Source organism: Plecotus auritus (genome assembly GCF_963455305.1).
Source record: "Plecotus auritus genome assembly, chromosome: 8".
In the NCBI taxonomy this organism is placed as follows: Eukaryota; Metazoa; Chordata; class Mammalia; order Chiroptera; family Vespertilionidae; genus Plecotus; species Plecotus auritus.
The window spans coordinates 24,708,860-24,733,955 of NC_137782.1; the positions used below are offsets into that span (position 1 = coordinate 24,708,860).

The 25,096-nt window shown below is 45.7% G+C and overlaps 1 protein-coding gene across 19 annotated transcripts in view; it reads right to left on the reverse strand.

Moving 5' to 3' along the window:
* PTPRT (protein tyrosine phosphatase receptor type T) overlaps positions 1-25,096 on the reverse strand; it is a gene marked incomplete at its 3' end in the record, with an annotated part of 976,718 nt that overhangs the window by 703,056 nt on the left and 248,566 nt on the right. The window lies entirely within an intron of this gene.

Sequence of the window (25,096 nt, forward strand, 5' to 3'; positions counted from 1 at the left end):
GCCCCTCGGGGTAACACTGGAAATGCTGGTCTGTCCGGAGAAACAGGAGCCACAATATCCAGGAGGAGGTGCACCGATCAGGGCTGTGAGGAGGCGAGCATCCAGGGATGGGGAAGAGGAGGAAGGACACTGCAGGTGAGCCGGAGGGTACAGAGCAGAGGCCACACCTAGACTGAGGTCTGCAGCAGCCTCCGATGGTCTCCCAGACCCGGTTTCACACCCCCCCACACACACCCAGTCCATCTTTCCACTGCCCCTTTCTTGTCTCCTCAGTGTTCATATCTCATCACATCACCATAAACACCCACTGGGTCTCTGTCACACATCCAAGCCAGGTTCTGCTCGACTTACAGAAACCAGTCCCCGTGAGCCCTCGCCTGCATCTGCATTCTCAGGTACCATCACCATCGTCTCCATCAGCTGCAGAGGACAAAAGCCTGCGATGTAGCCCTCACCTGGGATTCCCTCCACATAGTAGTGGTGGGAGTCCTGCCGACAGGTTCAATACAGAATCCGGTCACAACACCGCGGAAGGACACCTGGGAGGTCCAAGCTTTCTCCACCTCCCTTCCCTGCTGTGCATGGGAACCTGGAAGGTGGGCCTTTGGCACCCCGATGAGTCTCGGGCTGGGCCAAGGAAGGCTGAACCTCTTTCACTAGCACCGTGTTTGGGAAGCGAGTTGAGTATGAAATTGCTTTATACTAAAAAGTAACAGAAATGTGGGGTGTTTTATGTAGACAGAGAGAGGAGGAAAGGAGAGAGGTCCAAGAAACACCATGGAGAGCAGAAACCTCTAGAAGGTGATGGCTAATGAGAATTGTTTTCCTGTGATGGGAAGTGGATGATACATTGATAGAAACTGAAATATCTATTGGCTTTCATTTGTTCATTCAATAATCTGACAGTTATTTAATTGAGCACTTAGCATAGAGCCAGCAGAGTACTAGCTCTTAGCTATATGGTGGTTTACTAAAGAGGCATGCTATGGCGCTTTAATCAGACAGACAGCAACCAAGGACACTGGTAAGTAATCACACACTTCAGTGCTTGCTAGGAAGGCTGCAGTGGGGTGGGTGGGAGACTGCTGAGTCGGGATGGTCCAGAAGGCCTGTCTGACCATGAACTGGAAACAGTTCCCTGTTCTGTTCTATGACAGCCCTCCATGACTCCCCGCTCCTCCGTGAGACTGGGCAGCCACGTGCTTCGGGGAACTGAGCGAAGAAGGGCAATGGCTAGTGTGGACTAACAGGACTCAGCAGGCAAGGATGGGAGGCCCAGGAGACCAGAGGAAAGGCCAGGAAACGGTGACAGAAGAGATAAATATCGCATGATCTCACTCATTTGCGGATTATAATGAACAACATAAACTGATGAACAAAAACAGATCCAGAGACAGAGAAGCATCGATCAGATGCTCAAACCTCAGAGGGAAGGTAGGGGAGGGTGGAGGTAAGGGGCAGAGATCAACCAAAAGACTTGTATGCATGCATATAAGCATAACCAATGGACAGAGACAGCAGGGGGGTGAGGGCAAGTACAAGAGTGGGATGGGCAGGCAATGGGGGGATATGGACACATATGTAATAACTTAATCAATAAAAAAAATATCAATTTTTTAAAAAAAGGTAACAGAAGAGACTTCGCCATGATACAGTGGGGAAAGGTGGCCTTTGAAAGGCAAGAAGGGAGGCAATCAACCCGCTTCCACTAGACAGTAAAGTGGAAATGGTGCTGGCACAGAGTAGGGGCTTAATAAATATGGAATGGATGAACCAATACTTGTAATGGGATGCCTGACACAGGCCAGCTACACGGGAGCAACCAGGAGCCCATGCCAGTCCCCCACAGCTCCAGCTGCTCTTCCAAGTCTCATACCTGCCCCTTATACCTAGAAAGCTCCTTCCCCACACTGCAGGCCTGACAAATCCCAAAAGATCCTCACAAGTCCCTTCTAGAAACCTTCTCTGACCAGAACAGCAGACTGAATGCCCCAGATATGGAAACACAACACGCTGCATCTAAGATGTAAAACACGCAGCGGCTGCAGTGGCTCTAAGAGGTCACCCTCCTTTCCCTAAATCGCCACGGCTCACTGGAGCCAGCCTGCAGGAGACAAATGAATCAGGTCAACAGCATCGACAGCAGACCGGGCTCTCTGGAATTGATAAGCAAGGGCAGCCTGCAGCATCCCTAGTGTTCCTGGGAATTGCTGACTGAGAATCAATGCCAAGCTAAAAACAGCCTCTGGGGCTAGAGACGGAAAGCGTGGCTGAGACAGTGGCCTGTGTACAGCACGCTGCTTGGGTCTTCTCTCTCGTGCACACAAGGACACTGTTTCCAGGACACCTTGCATCTGGGGAAGACCACGTGATAAATCCTGGAAATGTGTAACAAAGGGATATCCACTGTTTGTAGGGCTAGCCCATAAAAAGCCTCCCTTTTCATCTTCACAGTTGTTGTTGAAGGTGGTGGCATCAAAAGAAGAAAGCTATCTAGATTCCTGAGATGCTCAATGGAAGACAGGCACCCAGAGAGTCACCGAAGCAGTAATATTGGCATTCCGCTTTTCAAGAGCAAAATACCAGCTTTTCTTGTCTTACACCACTGACATATTAGTGGTTAGCTGTTACCACAGCAGAGCCTTGCCCATCCTGACTAACAAAAGAAACATGCTCTCTTGTGCATTTGCTCCATGCCAGGGAATACACTAGGCACAGGTTGCACATGCCGTCTTCCTTGCTCTCACTTAATTCGCACAACTTTGTGAGGTAGATTTTTATCCCTCCTTTAAATAAGGTAATTGATGCATTGAGGCATTAAGTGACCTGCTCAGGTCACACAGAAGGGACGTGTTGGAGCCAGGTTTAAATCCATTGCAACCTAACCACAGAATCCATGCTCTCTCTAACAGACCAGAGAGAGAATGTACTCCCCCAGACCAAGGGCCAAATCTTTCATTTATAAGGTGATGAGAGGAGAGCAGAAAGATAAGAACTTCCAAAGTGGTTGGGTCTCTCCCATTTGAATCAGTTCCCTTGCTTATTCTAGAAACAGTTAACAAAGGGGCACAGAATCAACAGATATGATTCTTACCCTCATAAAGTTTGCAAAGTACAGAGAAAGACGACCAACATACACTTAAGATACAATGCAGAAAACACCTTCACAGAGATATATCAAAGCTCAAAGAAGAAGTTATTAATAACTTTCTGTCAATGGTCTAATTAAACCAATTATCTGCCTCTTCTAGACAATACTTAGGAGGGCTCCCAGTTACACCTCTGGGCCCAGCTTACAGGTCCCAAGCAAGGTCACATTAACCATTTGTCCCTAGTCTGCTGGACCAGTTGCCCACTCCTCACCTCCTGCCTCTGCCAGTGGTGAGTGGCCTGCTCAGCTAACCCTGAGCTGAGAGTGGATGGGTCCTAGCCCTCTAAGGGGACCTATCACAGCCACCTTTCACAGCGCACCCCGGGCACCTTGCCACCTCCACCTGCAGAGCTCCAGTGGTCACTTCAGCCTCAGCCAGTGAGCAGATGCCTTTTCCGATAACAGCCTGCTCTTGTGTACCGGGTCCCACAGCAGCAGGCCTGGGACCCCTGGGACCCAGCTCCCATTTTCAGACCACAGTCCTCTCCCCCGCCAAGGAGAAGGCTTACAGTGGAGTCCAAAGCAGCCTCTCACCCTATTTTGAGTTATTCTTTCTTTGGGACACTCAGGGCCACCTGTGGGTTCTATCCCACTCTTTCAGAATCTGCCATCCCTTAGGGGACCTCGGTGTCCCTCCCTACAGAAGAATATCTAGAAACAGGTCCCCATCCTGCACTTTATCACATATATATGTCCAAACTCCTGGGGTAACACAGGTTCATGACTTTTCCATGGGCTCCTAACACAGCAAGATAGAATTAAATGACCATGTAAGTATCCCCGTGTTTTGTGTAGATGAAGAACATAGACTCCATTCCAAGCATGTTGCCTACCTGGTCTACCCATTATTAACTCCAGTCCAACCAAGGTGGCCTGATAAACACAGAAGCATGGTGGCGAAAAGCGAACTGAGACCTGGAAAACAACGAAAAGCAGGGCAGAAGGGAAGAGTTGCAAGTCCGCGCTGCAATTCCCTACATGTCCACCTGCTGAAAGGCGGTTACAGATTGGGCTCTGAGCTTCTGATGCCCCCCCTCCAAAAAAAAGGGGGGGTGGGAAATTTGTTCAGATACTGGACACTCTGTGTTTGTACAGTAAAACCCAAATTTATCAGGAAAATTACAACCATTCCAGGTGTTTAGATCACACATGAATTTCTCCACAGGAGTACTGTTAACAGAAATCCCATACGCCATAATGAACACCATCAGAAACAGCATCCAACAACAAGGGTGCATGGCCAGTTTCATGAGACAATCCCTCATAATCATTCTCAATACAAATTGATAGCATTACCCAAACACACAATTCCGAAAAAGCAACTCATTGGGAACAAAATGATGCAGCCTAGAAATCTGCTTCCCGTTGGTCTGGCTTGACCCAGAGATAAGTTTCAAAAGCCCATCCTGGAGAGAAAATATACTCAGTAAATATTTTTTAAGTAATCCTCTCTGTGTTTTCTTCTTCTCAATCAACAGATTGAAAAATAGAGTCTATGAGCTTCAGATTACACACTCTAATAGCAACCTCCCTACCCCCCACCCACTGGGAACAGTCTCTTTTGTTCACATCCTTTCCTCATTTCTGAGCCTTCATTTTCTGGAGTGCAAGGCAGGGGGCTGGACAAGGTGATCATCAAGGAACTTTCTAGAGACAAAGATTAAGGATTCCAGAGACTCAGAAAGGACTGGGAATTCACAGGAGCCACAGAGATGCAGAGCCATGCCACCAGCCCGAGGATCAGCGACTGAGAGACTCAGAAAAAGAAGAAAGGAGAGGCTACCTGCCCCTGGACAGCACGAAATAGTCAAACCCATGATCCTGAGTCTCACTGCAGCTCTTCTTGCTCTTTCCAAAATGTTTATTTGTCTTGGTGCAATTCCTTGGAGCCACAACACCTGACAAAGTAGCCTGCCATCAACACCTGGCCACCTCTGCAGATGTTTGTGGCAGACGACTTGCAGAAGGCTTATGGTGGGAGAGATTCCCCTAAAGACTCTTGTGTGATTGCTCACCTCATTCAGTTTTAAAGAGTAAACAGCCCCATTTAACTGATGTCAACCCCATCACAATCATTTTGGGGGAAATCAAAACCCTCCTAAACCTACCCTCACCCCAGGAATTGGGCTCAGCCTCTAGAGCACAGGTTCTGGTTTGGGAAAGACCCACATAACTGAGGGCAGACAGGGCAGTGCAGTCACAGGCCAAGGACCCAGCACTACCTCCCTGCACCCGACAGAGGAGCTATTTATCTGGACAGGTTGAAGTCAAAATGTGCCAACGGCCTCAGATGCTCTGATGTGAGTCAAGCATAAAGTCAACAGAGAAATGGAAAACTGTAGCCAGGAAATTGGATTTTGAAAATCCATTTGGGTTTGGTAATGTATAGCATTTCAGCATCTGTAAGGGAAGTAAAAATAGTGCAGGATACATACTTTAGGATACATTAAAGCATAAATAAAGTTTATAGTGCCAATCAGAATATTTTTTAAACATGAGCCCTTCTTTTGAAAATGAGAGAGGAATGGAATTCAATAGAAATATAAATGTGTCTGCCTCTGCATTTCTGATATGATCCTGTGTATTCTTGAACAGAATTAAGTGCAGAAGAGGAACTAAAGATTTGTGGGGCTTCTGCTATCTTGCAGGCACCGTACTTGACCTATGTAAGTATGGTTTATATATGTGGGTGTATAAATGGCGGTAAGTTCAACCACCACCACTAAGTCAGGAGTCAGCAATCTTTTCATGTAAAGGATCAGATGGTAAATACTTTCAGCTTTGTAGCCACACAGTCTCTGTCACAACTACTCAACTCTGCCATTAGAGCATAAAAGCAGCCAGCAGCAACAGGTAAACAAATGGGTGTGGCTGTGTGCCAACAAAATTTTATTTATCAAAACAGGTGGCGGGCCAGATTTTACCCAGGGTCCACAGTTTGCCAACCCCTGCTCCAAAGGGAAGCATTGCTCTCTGCATTTAACACATACAACCTTGTCATCAGAGCTCCTAAGGGACAGGCCCAGCTGGAGATCTCAGGAAAAAGAGAAACGTCACCTTCAGTAATAAGATTAGTGATACCTCTCAGTCATTAAAAAAATAAAAGATTCAATATTGCTATTTGCAACAACATGGATGGATCTTCAGAGTACTATGCTAAGTGACAGAAGTCAAATGACAAAGGACAAGAACTTTATGATTTCACACATATGTGGGATATAAAACAAAAAGCAACAAATGAACAAACAAAACAGACAGAAAAACAAACTCATATACACAAACAACAGAATGGTAGTTAGCAGAGGGGAAGGGAGCTGGGGGAGGATGAAGAGGTGAAGAGGTCAAATACATGGTGACCGAGGGAGACCAGGCTTCAGGTGGTGAGCACACAGTACCTAGAGATGCCACATTATAAAGCTGCACACCTGAAATTTATATGCTATTAACCACTGTGGATGGGTTGGGTCTCACATAGTCATCCCAGGCGTGTAGGGAGCTCACACTTGGAAACTATTCAGACAGATCCAAGACATAGCAGGACTAAACGGTTAGGGGGCCCTGGAAAGGGAGATGTCGTAGAAGTGGTTTGTATTGTTTTTTGACTCGGGGGTTGGCAAACATTTTCCATAAGAAGCCAGAGAGTAAATATTTTCACGTTATGGGTGTACTGGTTTTCTATTGTTACCAAGAAAATTACCATAAACTTAGGGGCTTAAAGCAATACCCATTTCCTAGCTCATGGTTTCTGCAGGTCAGAAATCCCGGCAAGGCTGGGGTGGGCTCTCTTCTCAGGGCCTCACAAGGCTGAAGTCAAGGTGTAAGGGAACTGCATTCCTTTCTGGGATAAGGGTCCTCGTTCAAGCTCCAGTGGTATTTGATAGAACTCAGTTCCTTGTAGTTATAGGGTTGAGGTGTCTGCTGTCTGGCTGGCTGTCACCCAGTGGCCACTCTCAGCCCCTAGCAGCCACCCCCGTCCTTGCCATAAGCAGCGCTCTCATGCCTCAAATCCCTTCCTTTGGCCCGGTACAGTCCCTTTTGAGGACTCGTCTCATTCAGGCAGGCCCATCCAATACCATCTCCTTTGTGATTAACTAAATTCAACTGCTTTGGGGCCTTTATTACATCTTCGAAATTCCTTTGTCTTTTTTGCTCACCTAACCTCATCACAGGAGTGACACTGATCCTGTTCACAGTCCCACCCAAGGGGGGAATTGCACAGGATATGAACCCCAGGGGTCAGGAAACTTGGGCACCAATGTAGAATTCTGCCCACCGCCGTAGTCTTTGTCACTACTACTCAGCAATGCCATGGTAGCACAAAGGCAGCCATCAACAGTACAGAAAGTATGGGCCGCGTTGTGTTTAATAAACCTTAATTTATGGACATTGCACTTTGAATTGCGTATGTTGCTCACCTGTCACAGAATAGTATTCTTCTTATAATTTGTCTGACCATTTGAAAAAGGAAACACCATTCTTCCCTTCAGTGCTGAGAACAAACCAGTGAAGGTCCAGACCTGACCTGCAGGCTGTAGTTTGCTGGCCTTCACTTCAATGCGGTAAAAATTTCCAATGTTAACACGGTCACAGAAAAGTGCCTCGTTTCAGCATTTGAGTGTTGGATGCCATGTGCTTCCGACTCCCCCTTCCCATTTCTCAGTCAGTAGCCTGTTTCTTCTCTCCTCTGGGAAGTCGAGGGGAGCACATGCCCAACTGGCCTCCGAAGTTACACTCCTGGCCCATAGGATGAGGGATACAAAAAAGCACAACAGCTCCCTGAATTTAAGTAACCACTTCACCTACATCATAGCATGTTGTATTCACGGGCAAGGAGTTCTGCAGCAGTCTTCCCGTTTCACAGATGAGGAAACCAAGGCTGGAGCGAGTGACATACTCAACACCACATGTCAATCAGGAGCAGAGCCAAGACTCAAATCAAAGACTTCTTCCTTGAGTCAGAAGGTCTGAGAACCAGAGCAGATCTCAGCTACACAATTTGTGGGGCCCAGTGCACAACTAAAATGCTGAGCCTCTTGCTTAAAACAATTAAGATGGCCAATAGCAGAGCAAGGGACCCTTTTCAGGTGCCAAGCCCTGTGTGACTGCACAAGTCACACACCCATGAAGCCAGCCCTGCTCTGTGGACACACATTCCAACGCTAAAGTACGCCAACCCCCAAATCATCGGGATTCCGTCCACGTGCTGTCGACTGCTTTGAAGGCAGGGCCATATCTAAGTGTGGCTTATTAATCGTGAGCAGCCTGTCGCGGGTAGGCGAGTCCTGCCCCCCGAATGAATGTAAACCAGCCTTGCATAAATCGAATTCCTTTTCTGAATATCTAATTGAATTTGCAGAAGTGTATGCCAGAGGGGTGTTTAAATAAGTGCACAAATATGATAAGAAGGCCTTCACACCATTATATCTAATTCAGTAAGCAAAAATAATGGCGGGCACGTTCCAATTAGTATTTGATTTATTTGCTCTAACAAATCCAATTAGTAGAATGTTTTATAAAGTCATCCAATGTCAAACACTCATGGACTCAACAGATAGAAACAATAGTCCTAATAGAAGAAAAAAAATGTGTTAAATCTCTCCGAACAGCGAATTTATTATAAATAAGGTGATGTCTCTCCGTGGGCGTAGGCATTCCTCAGGGACCAGAGAAACAGTGTCTGATCTGCTCTACTGGTTCCTTCTCCCAGAGACTCCGTGAGGCAACTCAGGTTAATTTGGCCGATTATAATAAATCCAGGAATGAAAACAACAAAGGTGCAAGTTAGCCTCGGGACTTCAAGGGAGAATAATGAACTTGCTGCTGGGTGTCTTCCAGCCCAGAATCATGTCTGACGTCCAAGGCAGCGCCGTGGATCGGGAAAAGTCAGGGCTCACAGAGACAGCCACCTTCTGGAACCTGAGGCAATGCTCTTGTGCCCTTTCCAGGCGCCAGCTTTTCCATCTGTGAACTAGGAAGTTCAAGGATGGTGATCATCTACCATCCCAGGCATGTCCACTCGGGACAGTGGGTGACCTTCTTTGCCCAGTGAAACACAGCATCGGTAGGGGTTCAAGTGTGGCCATTCCAGGGTCAGCATCCTAGCTCTGCTATTATTTTTAACTGTGTGACCTTGGTTAAGTTATTTAACCTCAATGTGCCTCAATGTCCCCATCTGTTGTATGAGGATAATAATAGTGTCCATCCCTTCAGGGTTTTATAAAGATTGAGTAAATTCAATACTGTGAATACTTAGAATAGTTCCTGGCACACAGTAGGTGTCAAATACGTTTGGTTCAAATAATATTAAAGCCCAAGGTATAAATTCGAAATGGGAAAGAGAACTATGCTATATGTGTTCAGGTTACACAATCTCAAAAACAAAAGATTTAAACAAACTCTCTGAGTTGGTCCATCACATCGTGCATGGATCAGCAGTGCCTTTGGTGATAAGCTACTGATCCAACTTCACTCACGGCTTACTGCTGTGTGACCTTGGCTAAGTCACCTAACCTCTCGGGCAGGAGACTTCTCCCATGTAACAGATGGCAATAACTTAAACCCTCCCCAAGGGCACATCCATTTCTGACACCCTCTGAGACGGTGGCTGTGTCCTTCCGCAGGTTACATCTGGATGTCAGACAAGAAGAAGACGCAGTGGGGTGCTAGGCCAATGTCCATCTTCTCACATGCCCCTCCTTCCAGGCACTGGACTGCATGCAGACCTTAGAGCAGCTCAGAGGAGAGCCAACTTCTCTGCCCCAGGCAACCTGGCAGATGCTGTCTCGCATTGTGACTGGCAGGAAAGAGCAAAGGAGGAGTCTAGGAGTGGGGTCAGCCCCCAGCTCCATCCTGCCAAGGAGAGGAGGGGGACAGGGGACAGAGCCTTCACCTTCAGATACAAGTGAAAATGGCTCAATTCAGAGCCCGCCCACCTGAAAAGCAGCCCCAAAATGGTCCGGGGGGGTGGGGGGGAGGGGGGCGATTCAGCGATTCAGCTGCTGCACCATGTTTGAAGAGGGAAGGAATCCTCTGGTTCACAGGTGGGAAAACAGGCATAAAAAGGACAAAGCTGCAAGAAAGACGTGCAGGGCTGGACGGAACCAGCTCTCCTGGCCTCGGGCTAGAGCTCTGCCCACTCAGAAGCCAGAATAGCATCTTTCATCTTCTCTCAGGCAATGGCAATGTCCTTTCATTTTTATATTTGAGGGAGCAATGAAAGACAGAGCTGGCCACAGGTCATAACCCATCCCGGGGAAACTTCAGATCTGCTGAGAAGAGGTGAGTGCAAGTTCCTCTACTCACAGCTGTGCCCGGGCTTCTGGCAGAAGCCGTGGCATCTTCTGAAGGCCTCCGAGGCCCACGGCAAGCTCTGGATGGCCTCGGGGTCTTTGCACTGCTGTGCCCCGTGCCTGGAATGTTCTTGCACTGGAGTTTCATGTGGCTTCCCAGGGCTGGCTCCCGGCATCTGCCACATCAAAGACCAGCACCGCCTCCTCAGAGAAGCCTCTGAGCACCCCTGGGAACTCGCCTCCCCACTTCTCCAATTCTCTGCCACCCTGACTTGCTGCTTCTGCTCCCTGGGGCTGTTGCTGAGACCCCTTAGTAACTCCGCAGCGGTTTCTTTACTTCTTTTCTTGTCTTCCCACAACCAGTCTAAGTTCTCCAGGGCAGGAAGTGGGTGTCCCTTTTCTTTGCCACTGAATCCTCAGGACAAAGAGCCTGGCTCTCCGATGCTCGAGAGCTAACGGGAAACTCAATAAATGCTTCATGAATGGAGTGTGGTAAAGTGTCAGGTATGCAGACTTGGCATCGGAGGGCCATGCACAATGTGGTTCTGGCACTTTCTCTGTGACCTCGGGTGAATAAAAGAAACCTCTGAGCCTCTATTTCCTCATCTGTAAAGTGGGAATGATAAGGACAGCAGCTAGCGTTTACCGAATGCTTACTATGAGCTGTGCACTGTGCTAAGCCATTTCCACGGATTATCTCACTTAACGCTCAAAGAGCCCAGGGGGTGGGCATGATAGCTATCCACACTTTATGCATGATGAAACAGAACTGGTTAAATAACTTGCCCAAATCTCATAGCTAGGAATTGGCCGTTTTGTGATTTGAACTGAGGCCCTACTGCCTAAGTGTTGTTGCTACTGCTATAGGAATATCTGACTTCCTAAAAACCTCATCTTCCAAAAGTGACTTATTTTTAACATGTAATTTTTTCAGAGGAAAAGAGAAGCAGCCACATGTCCTGAGACTCAGTTGATAGGTCTAGCCAACAAGGTCAGCTCAAAGTCAGCTTCCTGCATCTCCACTCACTGCCCTGGTAACTCAAGGTCATGTGCAGTCCCATGGGCCACACGGGGCTCTGACCCTACCCCAGATCTCGGCACCATTGGTGACCCGGCTTGGAGAACCTCAGGGGAGACCTCAGCCAGGTGTTCCCACCTAGCCCTGCGAAGAGTGGACCCTTGCAATCATCACTTCAAAATCATCAAAAATCCCTGGGAGAGAGCACCTTCGGGCCATTTACAGCTTCCCTGAGTTCCAGCATGGGAAAAGTCAGCCGTTGGTGCCCACTCAGTAACTCGGACCATCCAGGCACTCACAGCACTGTCGTATCTTCCCTCAGAGTGGCCCTGTCAGTGCTCTTTGGGGTTCAATATGTGATTTTGCAAGTCTGGAAACTGAGGCTCAGGGGAGTTACATAACTTCCTCAAGGCAACCGCTCGCAAAGGGCAGCGTGGGGAACAGAATTCCTTCCCATCTGACTGCAGAGCACAAGCCCTCTCGACCATATCACTCAGAATGTCTGCTGCATGGAAACTGGTGAACTCCCAGTGTGGCAATTCCCACTCCTCATTATCCACTCTGATCTAATGCAACCTAGGCTTGAATGTCACTCAGGATCCTTGTATTGAGTGTCTACTGGGAGCCAGGCACTGCTCCAGGCACCAGAGAGAGCACAGGGGTCAACAACAGCTGTGGCCCCTCTTCATGAAGCTCATGTGCTCATGTGGGAACCTGGCAATGAAAGCATGGGGAGAACTAAGGCGGGGAAGGGCCTTCCCAGCTTGTCACAATGCGGTAGGCACTCGAGAAACAGACCCATAAGGTGAACAAAGCAAGTGATCTGGCTGAGCAGCAATTCTTTGCCTCACATCAGGCCCGCCAGTCCACATAAACCCGCTTAATCATGACAACCAACTGTGATCCAGGAATTACTCATTCTCACTTTAAAGACAAAGACACTGAGATTCCAACGAGATAAGAATCCGGTCCAAGGCCCCTAGATTTGCGAGTTCTGTTCTGTTCCCTTTCCTCAAAACCATCCTCTCTTCACTGCACAGGGCAGTGCACACAGAAACCCAAGAAACTTCTAGGACTGGTTAATAGACATTGGTTTATGGACTCGGTGCTTATAAGAATATTAACGTTTAATTACATAAAGGAAAAGTTAGGGTTCCATACAGTCAATTAAACTCAATAACAGTACCCAGCATTATATAAATCACCAAACTGGTAACTGTGTAGATAAAATATTATGAGTATTATCATAAGCACAGTTGGTGTGAAAGCTCCCTCGGAACAGGTCAGCTTTGGCAAATCTGTCTGTGGTTGCCAGTCAGACTTCACTACCGCGGCCTGGTGAATGTGCATTGAAAGTGGAATGAAAGGGGATGGGGGGAGGTAGAAGAGGGTAAAGGGAGGGTAAAGGGAGGATAAATGGTGATGGAAGGAGACTTGACTTGAGGTGGAAAACACACAATCCAATATACAGATGATGTATTATACAACTGCACCCCTGAAACCGATATAATTTTATTAACCAATATCACCCCAATAAATTCATTTTTTTTTAAATAAAAATAACTTTTAAAATGTACAATGAAGACTTTTTAAGGCCAGAGCATAAAGGATCCTCAACTAAGCTACATCTCAAATGCCCAGAATGCCAAGATTGGATCTGTCCAAAAGGAGTGGTGGACCCAGCGTGTTTTGGGGTCTCAGGGATGGTGCTGGGCCCTTGGTCAACGGCAATTAGAGTGTTGCTAGCAGGTCATCCCATTAAATCAGTAAGCCTGTCCTCTCTTCCTCTCAAGTGTTGTTGACACTCTGGGTACATCATGCCAAGACAGAGGCACCCACAAGTGGGAAGTGGGCACTGTCCTAATAATTAAGGAAGTAGCCTCTGATGAACATTTGAAAAAGAGACACCAGGGCAGTCGCTAAGATTCTTAAGCACAAGAAACTGCCTCCCTCCTACCCTCCGATGCCTGGGGATTCATGGCAAGGACACATAAACATGTTTCTCTACTTTGGAACAAGCACTCAGCAACTTTCAGCTCCATACACATTTTTTTCTAATCTGCAAAGGCCTTAACATAGGATCCTGTGAGTGCGGCCCTGCCAGCATGACTCTACCTCAGGCTAAAACTCTTTGGAACAGAAATGAGATTCTAACAAAGCCGCCACTTGCTAAATCACATCATAGCCCAGGTCCTGACAGGATGAGAGCAGCAGGTGGTCTTGAAGATGGAAGATTTGCCTGGGAGAAAGGAGCCCTGCATTATGGACTTGGCTCTGCCACCAACTGGCCACGTGACCTTGGCCACGCACGTTCCATTTGAAATGCTTCTGGCTGGAAGCTCCTGACAGTCTATCTCAGAAACTCACTGCAGTGCCTATGAAAACACTGGAAAATGTGAAAACTTCCAACAGAAGTGAAAACAAGGATTCACAATAAAACTATCAGTAGCATTTGGAGAAATCTGAAATGGATTTTACAATGCAAATGGCAGACCACCTTTGCTGTAATCTGGGGAGGGGGTGGGCAGGGAATGGTGAGTCCTTTCTGCCTGGAATTAACTAGAGAGACCAGGTGTCTCCTACCTACAGTAAAAAATAAAATATTCAGGAAAAAAATAAAAATTCTTGTGTGTTTTTAAAAAGTGAATAAAAAAGAAAAAGCAAAAAAATTCATCACATCTAAAAAGAAAAATCATCACAGACACTTAAACAGAAGACCTCTAAAACTGACCTACTACAGGAACCTGAAGATGCCTTAGAAAACCTTCAGCATCCTCAATAGGATGCAGAGACCCAGCCCTTTGTGAAACAAGAAGAGAAAGCTACAAGGAGAAACTCATATAAGATGCAAAGACAATAGGATTGGATGACAGATCTGTGGGTTAACAAAGGATTTCAGAGAAAGTAAAAATGCAAAAATCAGAATCAAGACCAGCATTAGTGAGAAAGTGGACAAATGCAGATTTTTCAAACCCTCGACCTCAATAATGACTGAAATGGCTAAAAGGAAGTAAAATTTGCAAACACCAAAACTACACTGCTATATTTTGTTTTCATTGACTTAGAGGATGCAAGACAATTTGGGCCCACCCCAAAGGCCAGCAATTCATGTACCACTCAATTCATTCTTGAGAGGACTGCGCAGTGTGAGAGGAAGTGGATAAATTTCTGGCAAACTCGGTAGTAACTGCCAGTTGGAATGTCAGGGGCTGTTGGAGGGAAGAGCTGTGTAAAAATGAAGGATGCTTGACTTGGGTGTCCTTTGCCCCATCTCCATGAACAGCATTTTAAGGCTGTATCAGTTCATTGGGGTTTTTTTTCTCCTCTAACCATCCTCCCCAGAGGCCCTGGGACCTTCTCTCACCTGGGAGAGCCCCAAACTGACAGGTTAGAGCTGGGGGCAGAGTGAAAGGAGAGGGAAATGTCAGGCTGGTTTTTCAGGTGAGGACGAGCCGCAGCCGGGATTGTACAACTTTCCCCCAGGAGCTGACTCACCTGAAGCCAGGTCAAAGGGAAGTTCTGTACCATAGGAAGCATAGGAATGCTTCTCGAGGAAGCAACAAGCCAAAGACCATGCAGAGCAGGGGGCAGGGAGCCCTCCCACGTCTCCAGGGCTCTGGTCACCAGCAGCCGCAACCCCACTAACACAGAGAGAAGTAAAAACACATCGCGATCACAACCCACTGGGAAGGCAGCACCAGGTATGGGTGATGGGCATCCTGGAGCCCACCACGTGACCATGTGGCCTTGGACCAGCCTCTTAACCTCTCAGTGCTTCAATTCCCTCATCTGTAAGAAGATAATAATAACATTACCCTCCCAGGAGCACAGTGAGTGCTGTGGAGCCTGAAGCTTAGACATTATTTAGGGAAATGAGTACAAACTTAGGAGAGAAACTATTTATTTGAAGTGGAAAACAAAATCACTACAAAAACAAAGTTCTAACAGCCTACAAGTTACTCAAACATTGTGCAATCCAGAAAAATAACTGTTATTAATTATTTTCCTGAGAATATTTTCCCCTACCTCCCTGGCTGCATTCCCTCAATTACCTTTTCATGACATTAATTTTACAGTACCATTTTATTTTATAGAGACAAGAAACTCCAATATCCCTTCTAGCAAGTGGATTGAAATGCATTTATTATTAATAATATTTTTCTAAGTTTCCTTCAAGTTCACAAGTCATTATTTATGTAATGTTATAGAAACTCTAGAATTGGGGAAACCACTATCAAATTTCTTTCATGTATGGTCTGCAATACTTCGGGGCATTACAAGTGTTTCTGTGTATTCAGCATTCACAAATAACATTTGCTTTGATGACTTGTATTCCTGCAAGTCATGTCCGTACTAGGGCAGTTAATGATGGTGTGACTATACACAAGAAAAAAAAAAGGAATACGTTTATATGTGGATATAAACTACATATATGCATGTGCTTACATATACTATATAGTGTATATATGCACCCATATATGCATAGTATAAATAGTATTTACATTATATATACTATACATAACATATATACTATATATGAAATATATGTGTGTGTATGTGTGTGTATATATATATGGTATATATATATGTATATGTGTGTGTGTATATATATATTACACACACACATATACATATATATATATACATATATATATATACCTAGCAAAATTTCAACTTCCATTTAATCTAGATCCTAAAATGCCATGTCTACTCCAAAAGCCCCACCTTCAACCCCACCCCCAGCCAAAAGGAAAGTATGATAAAGGAACACGCTGCGTGGGCCCCTCCCAGGGCCTTGGAAGGGTGATGGGACAGTAAGAGTACAGAATGCAGGAAGGGGGCGTGGCACGGTGCCCAGCTCCAGGAGTAATGGGCGTCCTGCCACATTTCCCATGGAGGCCTCTGCCACCCGCCCAGCATTGACAAACCGGGGCTGCACCCGAGCAGCTGCGCATCTCACCTTCCTAACTTAACACCAGCCCTCAGGCAGGAGACGGGCCGGGCCTTGCGGGGGCAAGATTACATTCACTTACTTTCATACAAACATTTTGGATTTTACCTTGGGGAGAAAAACATTCAACAACTGTGCTAAAAACAACAACAAAAAACCCCACAACATTGCTATTGTTGCCAGCTCAAGCAAAATTCTATAATTCGGATTTGTCTGGTTTGTTAAAATAGGCTGAGACCACCCAGCCAGTGTTGCTCAGTGGATTGAGTATCATCCCCTGCAACAAGAGGTCATCAGTTCAATTCTGGTCAGGGCATATGCCTGGGTTGTGGGCTTAATCCCCAGTCATGGGCATGTAGGAGGTAGCTGATCCATGTTTCTCTCTCATTGATGTTGCTATCTCTCTCTCTCCCTCTCTCTCTCCCTCTCTCTCTCCCTCTCTCTCTAAAAAAATCAATAAAAAACACATATTAAAATAGGCTGAGGCCAATCGTTATTTCACGCTCTTGTTAATTTTCCCATTCCTCTCCTTTCCTGTTCTTCCTCACAGCTCCCTCCACGCCTCAACCACACCTTTGAACCTTTAAGCTGACATGGTAAAGCTGGTTACCTCATCCCCTGGAATCCCTGCTAGTGTTTAGCTGAAGATATTTTTCACAAGAAGCCCGAGGCCACATCACGTGACACACCCCAGCCCTCCATCTCGGAGGACAGCCACACACTTGGGAGTCCGAAACTGTTTTAATTCAGATTCACTAGAATTGCCCTGATCTCCTCCTTTGAGCTTTTCCTTGGATTTCTCTCAGCAGCTTCCCAACCGCCCAGGGAGGCTCCGCGAGGCATGCCTTAAGAAGCAGAGCAATGCTCCTGTTTGGCAACATCTGTGCACCAGGAATTTGTTGAGAAGCAGCAACCTATTTGATGGTAGAATTAATGGCAATTTTCATATTCTCCTTTATCATTTCCTAGTTATTTTGGCAACAAAAGTTATGCAAGACAGGGAAACTGCTGTCTAGTTCTTATTAAAAACTTAGGCCGGAGAAAGCATGTGGCTGGAGGGTGGGCTTAAAGGGAGTTCATTCCACCTACCCCTCAGGGAGTCTACAATTTGCTCCAGGATAAAAGGAGATATCACTGAGACAACATGCTGCGTTCACACTTGCTGTGGTCCTTGGGAGCCTCGGTACCCACAAGAGCATCATAAGAGTCTGCCACACAAAATAAGGGTGCAATTGAGGTGGAGGGGATAACAGACCACAAAACCTTCATTAAAATTACTCACACAAGAAATGTTCTTAAATCATGGCACCCCCTCCAAAAAAATATAACATATTTATCTTATGTACTCTGAATCTTGGTATACACACACACACTCACACATACACACACACCCCTCGCAAAATTTCGTAGGGGAATTCAAAGACACCATAAACATGTAGACCCTAGAAAAGAGTCTGGCACATTTTAAGAGCGAAATATATATTAGCTATTATTGTTAGCAAGAGTAGAGTGCCTATAAAATGTATTCACAATTTTACAACACACATTTTATCAGGTTGTAACTGTTGATACACATTAACTAGTAACTCTTCAGGTAACCATTAAATCCTAAATAGTCAAAATTCTCACTAGCACTGATGCATCTGACAACATGGCATTTTTTTAGTGCAATTAATCTCTGAAAGGTGTGTACACTATATTGGAGCACTCTACATATATTTATATATAAATCTAATCAGGTTTCTTAGTTTTATTCTCATTGCAAAAATAATACACTTTTAGTGCAAATAATTTAGAAACAAGAACACAACCTCTTTTAATCTTCTCTCTCCAAGAGTCACCACTGTTCATATGGATTTTGTGACCTTTTCCCCCACTGATAGGTATATAAACTTATTTTCTAAAAATTAATTGGAACCAATGTGAACTCAAAAGCTTTTCAACCCGCTTTTAAAGTGCATTACTGTATCAGGCATATTTCTCACTAAACGTTCTAAAACCTAATTGTAATGATTACCATTTTATATGCCATAATTTACTAAACCAAACCTTTTTTCTTATTTTTTTTTTTTCGTTTTCATGATTACTATTTATACAGCAAGGAGATAAACCTGAGGACATATCCACATTTGTTTCCCTAGGATAATGTTCTGAAAGTTGAACTTTCAGCGTCAAAGGGCATGCATAATTTTACATCTGCATATAGTCACACCGCCTTCCGGGACAGCTGTTCCAAGTAGCACTGCCTTATGAGATCTAAGACTGTCCACTTCCTTGGCACCCTCACCAGTACGAAGGATCACTGCTTTAATCTTTCTCAATTTAATTGGTAAAATGCAGAGGCCCATTGTTTTAACTCTAAGTTATTTGAATACTAGATGAGGTTGCATGTTTTTCATAAGTTCAAAGGGCCACTGACATTTCTCCATTTGTAAATGGCCTGTTCATATCCTTCACTCACTTTATCAGTGAACTATTTATCCATCCTAACGTGTAAGTGCTCTTAACCCGTTAAAGACATTAGCCCATTTTTATATTTTTAGTTATTAACAGTTCTCTAGTTTATTTTAACCTCTAAATTATTTTGGCTGTTTGGGCATTGTTGAATATAAGGTAAAATCTGTGAATTGTTTCCCACTCTGCAGAATTGCCACTGGAGAATATCAGATGTTCTGGTATTGGAGACTGCAGAAGAAATAAATATTCACCTGTATTGGCCTTTGATGCTCTTGTTATATCATGAATACATTTAAATACTTAACTCGTGCAGAAGTATGTTTAATGTATGATGTGGCTTATAAATATAACTCTATATTACTTTTTAAAATATATATATATATATATATATATATACACACACACACACACACACACACACATATTGATTGTTTGACTGATTTCAGAGAGGAAGAGAGAGGGAGAAAGAGAAAGAAACATCAATGATGAGAAAGAATCATTGATCAGCTGCTCCCCGCATGTCCCCAGTAAAAGCCCACAACCCCGGCATGTGCCCTGACCAGGAATCAAACCGTGACCTCCTGGTTCATGTGGTGATGCTCAATCCCTAAGCCACACTGGCTTAGCTCTGTCTTACTTTTTAAAGTAGTCTCATAATTGTTATAGCACCACTGAATAATCCTACCTACTCCTTGATAACTACCATATGTGAAATACTTACATATACACCGTCTATTTCTGAGCTTTCGATCTGTTCCATTGATTTATGTGTCTAATATGTCAGTACCAATATGCTGTAATTATTATAGAGATGAATATGCCACCATTAGCAGTAATGTTAGGGATTACTTCAAACACCAAATATGGCTACTACTCAGCAATAAAAAGGAGCAAAGCTTTGATACATGCAACAACATGGATAAATATCAAACGCTTATGAACTAAATATGAACTAAAAGAAACTAGATTCCTAAAGCTACACAATACATGATCCCATGTATCTGACACTCTGGACAAGTCAAAACTAGAGGAAGTGCAAACAGAACAGTGGCTGCTAGGAGTTGAGGGTGAGGGAAGGACTTGACAACAAAGGGGCAGCATGAGGGAATAGGGAGATAATGGGAAAATATGTTAACAATAACATGAGGGGTGGTGGATGGGGCTATGCGGTGAGACAAAATTGTCCATGAGGTGATCATTAATGATGCCCGTGATGAGGGTTCATTATGCTATCCTATGTCCATCTTCGGTACATACAGTTAAAAACACACACACAGCAGCAAATCTGTGTGAGGCAGGAGCCTGGAAAACATGGCTTTAGGGCACCATTTCCAACTCCAATTATCAAAATCCGGTCCCTCCCTGGATGGATTTCATGACTGTGCCAGCCAATGACTTAATAACGCAAGAGTTAAAGAGGAAAAAAGAGAGATGCAATTAAGGAAAGAGAGGAAGCCCAAACTTTGGCCCATCACAGTGAAGCAGCCATGCTAATATCTTCGTTAAATGTCACGCAGTCAGAGCAGAGAGAATCGCTCCCAGGACTACCGCCTCTGCCACTTTAGGGCCTCTCTGAGAGTCCAACTGCAGCGCACAATGAGCTTCGAACCCTGAACTTCCATTAAAAAGCTTACGGCAGAACTGAGAAGCCCCCACAGCAGGCCCATCGGCCTCTCCTAACATGAGCTCAAAGCCTGCCGGGGCTATAGTTGCGGCTTGCTGGTCTCCACCCCGCCAGCCAGCATGCCTCTGAGCCTGAGGGCCCCTGCAAGCTGCTCTGTCTGCACCAGGGCTTTGTGTCTGAGGGCTGGCTGCTGCTCCCCGGGCCAGGCAGGCTGCCCCCGAGGTGACAGGGTGCATCCACAGGGTGGGGACCAGATTCCCTGTGCTCTCTGCTCCATCAATGCCGAGGTGCTGATGTGTTAGTGAGTCTCCAGGACATTTTAGTGGTGGAGGCGGCTGCTCCCTGTGTCTGTAGCTCTACTGCAGGAGACAAATAAATTGCTATTGTTTTTAAAGACCACTTCCCTCACTAGGGTGACTTATTGCCAAAAGAAGATCTCAATTCACCAGTGAAATCACACTGATTCCTGCCTTCCCATCACTCCAGAATGGAAGGGAACTCCCATGTGCACAGGAGCTTACAGGTGAGGCAGGTGCCACTGTCCCCATTCTACTGATAAGGACGCTGCCTTTGCCAGAAGTGATGCAGCCAGTGAGGAATAGAGCTGAAGCTTGAGGTCGGTTGGAGTGAGTGGGTGGGAATGGTTACCTCTCCTCCCTCATCCTTTTACTCGTGGGCAGAGTCACGCAGTTTCAGAGGAATATCTCTCTGCTCTACTGCCTCTCTGCCCACCTGAGCTCAGGTGCCAGTCCTCTGACTTGCTCTTTCGCCTCCCACGTGCAGACTCAGGTGCAGTAAGCCCACCTGGGCAGGGTCCAGCACCATCATTCTCTCTATCCTGGAGACTAGGAATGACAGGTAAGCTGTTCATGCAGCAGGGTTGTTAGTGCAGAATCAGCTCAAACTGGCCCATCCTGACCTTTCCTCCCCTGGCATGTTGCTAGTCATGTGGATTAGATCCCCTGAGGAGGGGGTGAGCAAGGGGGGCAAAGAATAGCCCTTAAGCATTTAGCCCCCAGGACAATGAGGTTTTGATCCCCATCAAATATGTCTAGGCCTCAGTTGTTTTTCAGCTCCAGACCCAGAAAAGAAGGAAAACCAGACAAGCTAGGCCATGGCTGACCTCAGGAACAGCTGCATTGACTAATGGCACCCTGCCCTGTCCAATCAGTGGAGACCACCACCCTGAAAAATCACACCTGGAAAGCTGATGAATGTTCTACTGAGCTGCTCCCCTGAGACCTCTCCTAAAATTCTCACCCTTAAAAGCCTTTAGGACAGAGAACCCAGCCCCACTTTTTCCTGTCTCCATCCTATTCCCCCCTCCTAGGCTTCTCTCTCCTAAGCTCCAAGGACCCTTCTTTTGCCTCTGTAACTTGTTTCTTGAACCCATTTCCTATACTGCTCACTTCTTCTACCTTTGTAACTTTCTAAATAAACTTTCTCTTATAGTGTGAGTCTTGGCTCTGAATTCTTTCCTAGCCAGAACTCAAGTCTGAGCTTGCTGAACCCAGGTCCAGTCTGACTCCATCATCTAACACCGGATGCCATTCTCACCACCAACAAAGGGACACCTTCTGATATGGGCAAGCAGCTGGGAATTTAAACAGCACATGTCTCAGAAACACAACTGCCAGGGGCTTTGGGCAGTAGGAGAACAAATGTGTTTTTCTCCCCTCCTGTGACTGAGCGTGCCTGGACTCCACCATCTGAGATCCCCCTGAGGACTGAACACTGAATGCAGACACAGGACAAGGGAATTAGAAGACCAATATTCAATGCATGAAAGTAATGGCTGGTCTGTGGAGCTGTACCAGAGATCGGCAGCTGAAAAAGACTAAGATCAGATGGCCGAGTTCTGAACAACTTTCCAAAAAACAAGGGTTGCCTGAGATTCTGATCTGGCAAGAGGTAGATTCAAATCCATGAAATACTTTGTGTCATAGGCTATGTGCCAAACCCTGGGATAATCCTTCTTGCAAATATCTCATTAAGTCCCACTGCCAAAAAATGAATAAATAAAATCACTTGAATTAAAGTTACAGAGACTTAATGCTAAAATAGAGCAGGAAGACCTTAGTATGCCCACCCCCTAAATACAGAATGCCTTCTACTCATCCACAGTTATTTTCTTTTTGTTCTTCCTTTTAGTCTAGTTCAAAGGATCTTAAACTGCAGTGTGCATAAGAATTACTCCAGCAAACATACTTTATCATGGGAGTCTTAAAGGATGTTCCAAGAGTAATTGTGACAACCCTGCCATTCCCAATTTATCTGCTGTCTTCAGAACCTAATCCCCACCTAGGATTCCAGTCCCCTGTGTCAGGATGTGTGATCATCAGGTAAGGGGAGTGTGGTGAGCACAGTACAGGTGGAGCACTCAGCATTTTGATCTTCCTCAGTGATCAAAAACATTGAAAGAAGCTCACTGGCTGTTTCTGTCACTCACAATTTCAGGATGTGAGTTGAGTTGAGTGAGACAGGAAACAAAAAATAAGCAGGTGGATTAATAAATCGTGGTAGATCCTTATGATGGAAGACTACTCAGTATGAAATATTAATACAATGCAACAAGGTGAACGGGTCTCGCAAACAGGAGAAAAAATCAAGTGCAAAAATCCATATGCCATATTATGCTTTTATATAAAATTGTAAAAACAAAAGAACTACAGTACCAAAAAGCAGATAATTGGGGCGGAATTGGGAGGGCAGGTAACATGAAGTAAATGGGGGGGGGGGGGAGAAGGGAGGGACGTTTAGGGTGAGAGAATGATTCCTATCTTGATGGGATGGTGGCTACATGACTGGGTACAGTAACCAAAACTGACGATACTATACACCTAAAGTTTATACTTTGGAAATAACATCTTAATACGTTTTTAACAGGAGTGGGGAAGGAAGTCATGGTCACACACATGAAAGGATTGGAGAACTTTATCCCACAAAAAAGACACTTAAGAACACACAGAGCAGAACCAGAGTCTTCCCTTCTGATGCCTCTCTCATATCTGTGAAAGGAAAGAAAAAGGGAAGGAAGGAAGGAAGGAAGGAAGGAAGGAAGGAAGGAAGGGAGGGAGGGAGGGAGGGAGGGAGGGAGGGAGGGAGGGAGGGAGGGAGGAAGAAAACGCATTTGAATCCTTGCTCGCATATCAGGGCAGTAATCAGTGCAGAGAAGTGGGTAACGAGTAAGACCAAGAGTGTTTAATTAAACTGAGCAATCATTAAACTGGATTTAAGAGTGCTTGTTTTTGCAAAACAACAAAATATTTACAGACATTTTCTTCATCCCCTTCATTAGTTTCAGACTCCGCAGGAAATATGGAGGTTGGAAACAGGCCCTAATGAGATCATGCAAATTTTAAACTACCACGGTTACTGTGGCAGAGACGGCATGGAAAAACACTCGCTCAGGATAAAACGTTAAGTGAGAAAAGCAAGATAAAAAATGATCCTGCACTAACATTACAAGAGGTTAAATATATATGCATGGGGGGGGCGGGTGGTGGCAGCTGAAAATGAAAATATATTCTATCAGTGATGGTGCAAGAGAGGTAGGTCTAGAGTATTACTTTCCTCTTCTCCATTTTCCAAATTCCTTTTATTACTTTTTTCCTTTCAAATAAAACTACTGAAGGCATGTAGGGTATACATGCTCACTATCTCTTTGCTTCCCCTCAGAGCAAGACACTGGAAAGAGTTCTCTGTAGTCACTGTGTCGATCACAAGCCATTGTATAGCGCCCACATTCCAATCAGGCTTTTGCTGCCAACAAGACAGGGAAACCGCACTCCCCCAGGTCACCCATGACCTCTCAAGGTCACTCTTCAGCCCTCTGGCCCGGCCAGCAGTGTTGACACAGTTGATGGTCCCCTGGATTCCACAAGCTGTTCTCTCATTGCCCTTCCTCCTCCCACTTTCTCAGGCTCCAGGCTGGACCCCCCTCCTCTTGACCTCTAGATGTTGAAGAGCTCAGGCTTAGTCCTCACATGTCTTCTTCTCTGTATTTCCTCGAAGATCCCGATCCAAGCCATGACTCTCAATGGCCTCTAGACACTGAAAAATCTTCCACCTTTATTCCAGACCTGTCCCCTGGACTTATAGGCTTGCGTATCTAAGTGCCCAAATGACATAGCCACACAGATATCCAACAGACAGGTCAAGCCTACGGGACCACCTTCCAAACCTGTTCTGACCCTCCCCCGGGTGCCTCAGCACTCCTGGTGGGCTCCCTCAGCCTTGCCTATACCTCCCCAGCTGCTTCATGAAATACTCTTCACACACTCTTAAGTAGGATTCTGTTTTCCTGCAGGAACACCAACTACTAGTAATACATGTAGATGGCAACCTTGGAGAGGAGAGTCCCCTCCCCTCCACCACCCACCTCATGCTCCACATCTCAGCCTAGCTTAACTGGGAGTCACTCACACACACCAGCACTTCACGTCTTTGTCTTGGCAGACAGGTGAAGCCTGGACTACCCTTTCCCCGCTGTCTCTTCACCCTTGGAAATGTCCTCCACACATCAAGGTCCCCTCAGGCAAGCCTTTCCTGACCACCCCCCACCCCTTCTACCTGCAGCTGGATTGGTATCCACCGCATGGTTCCC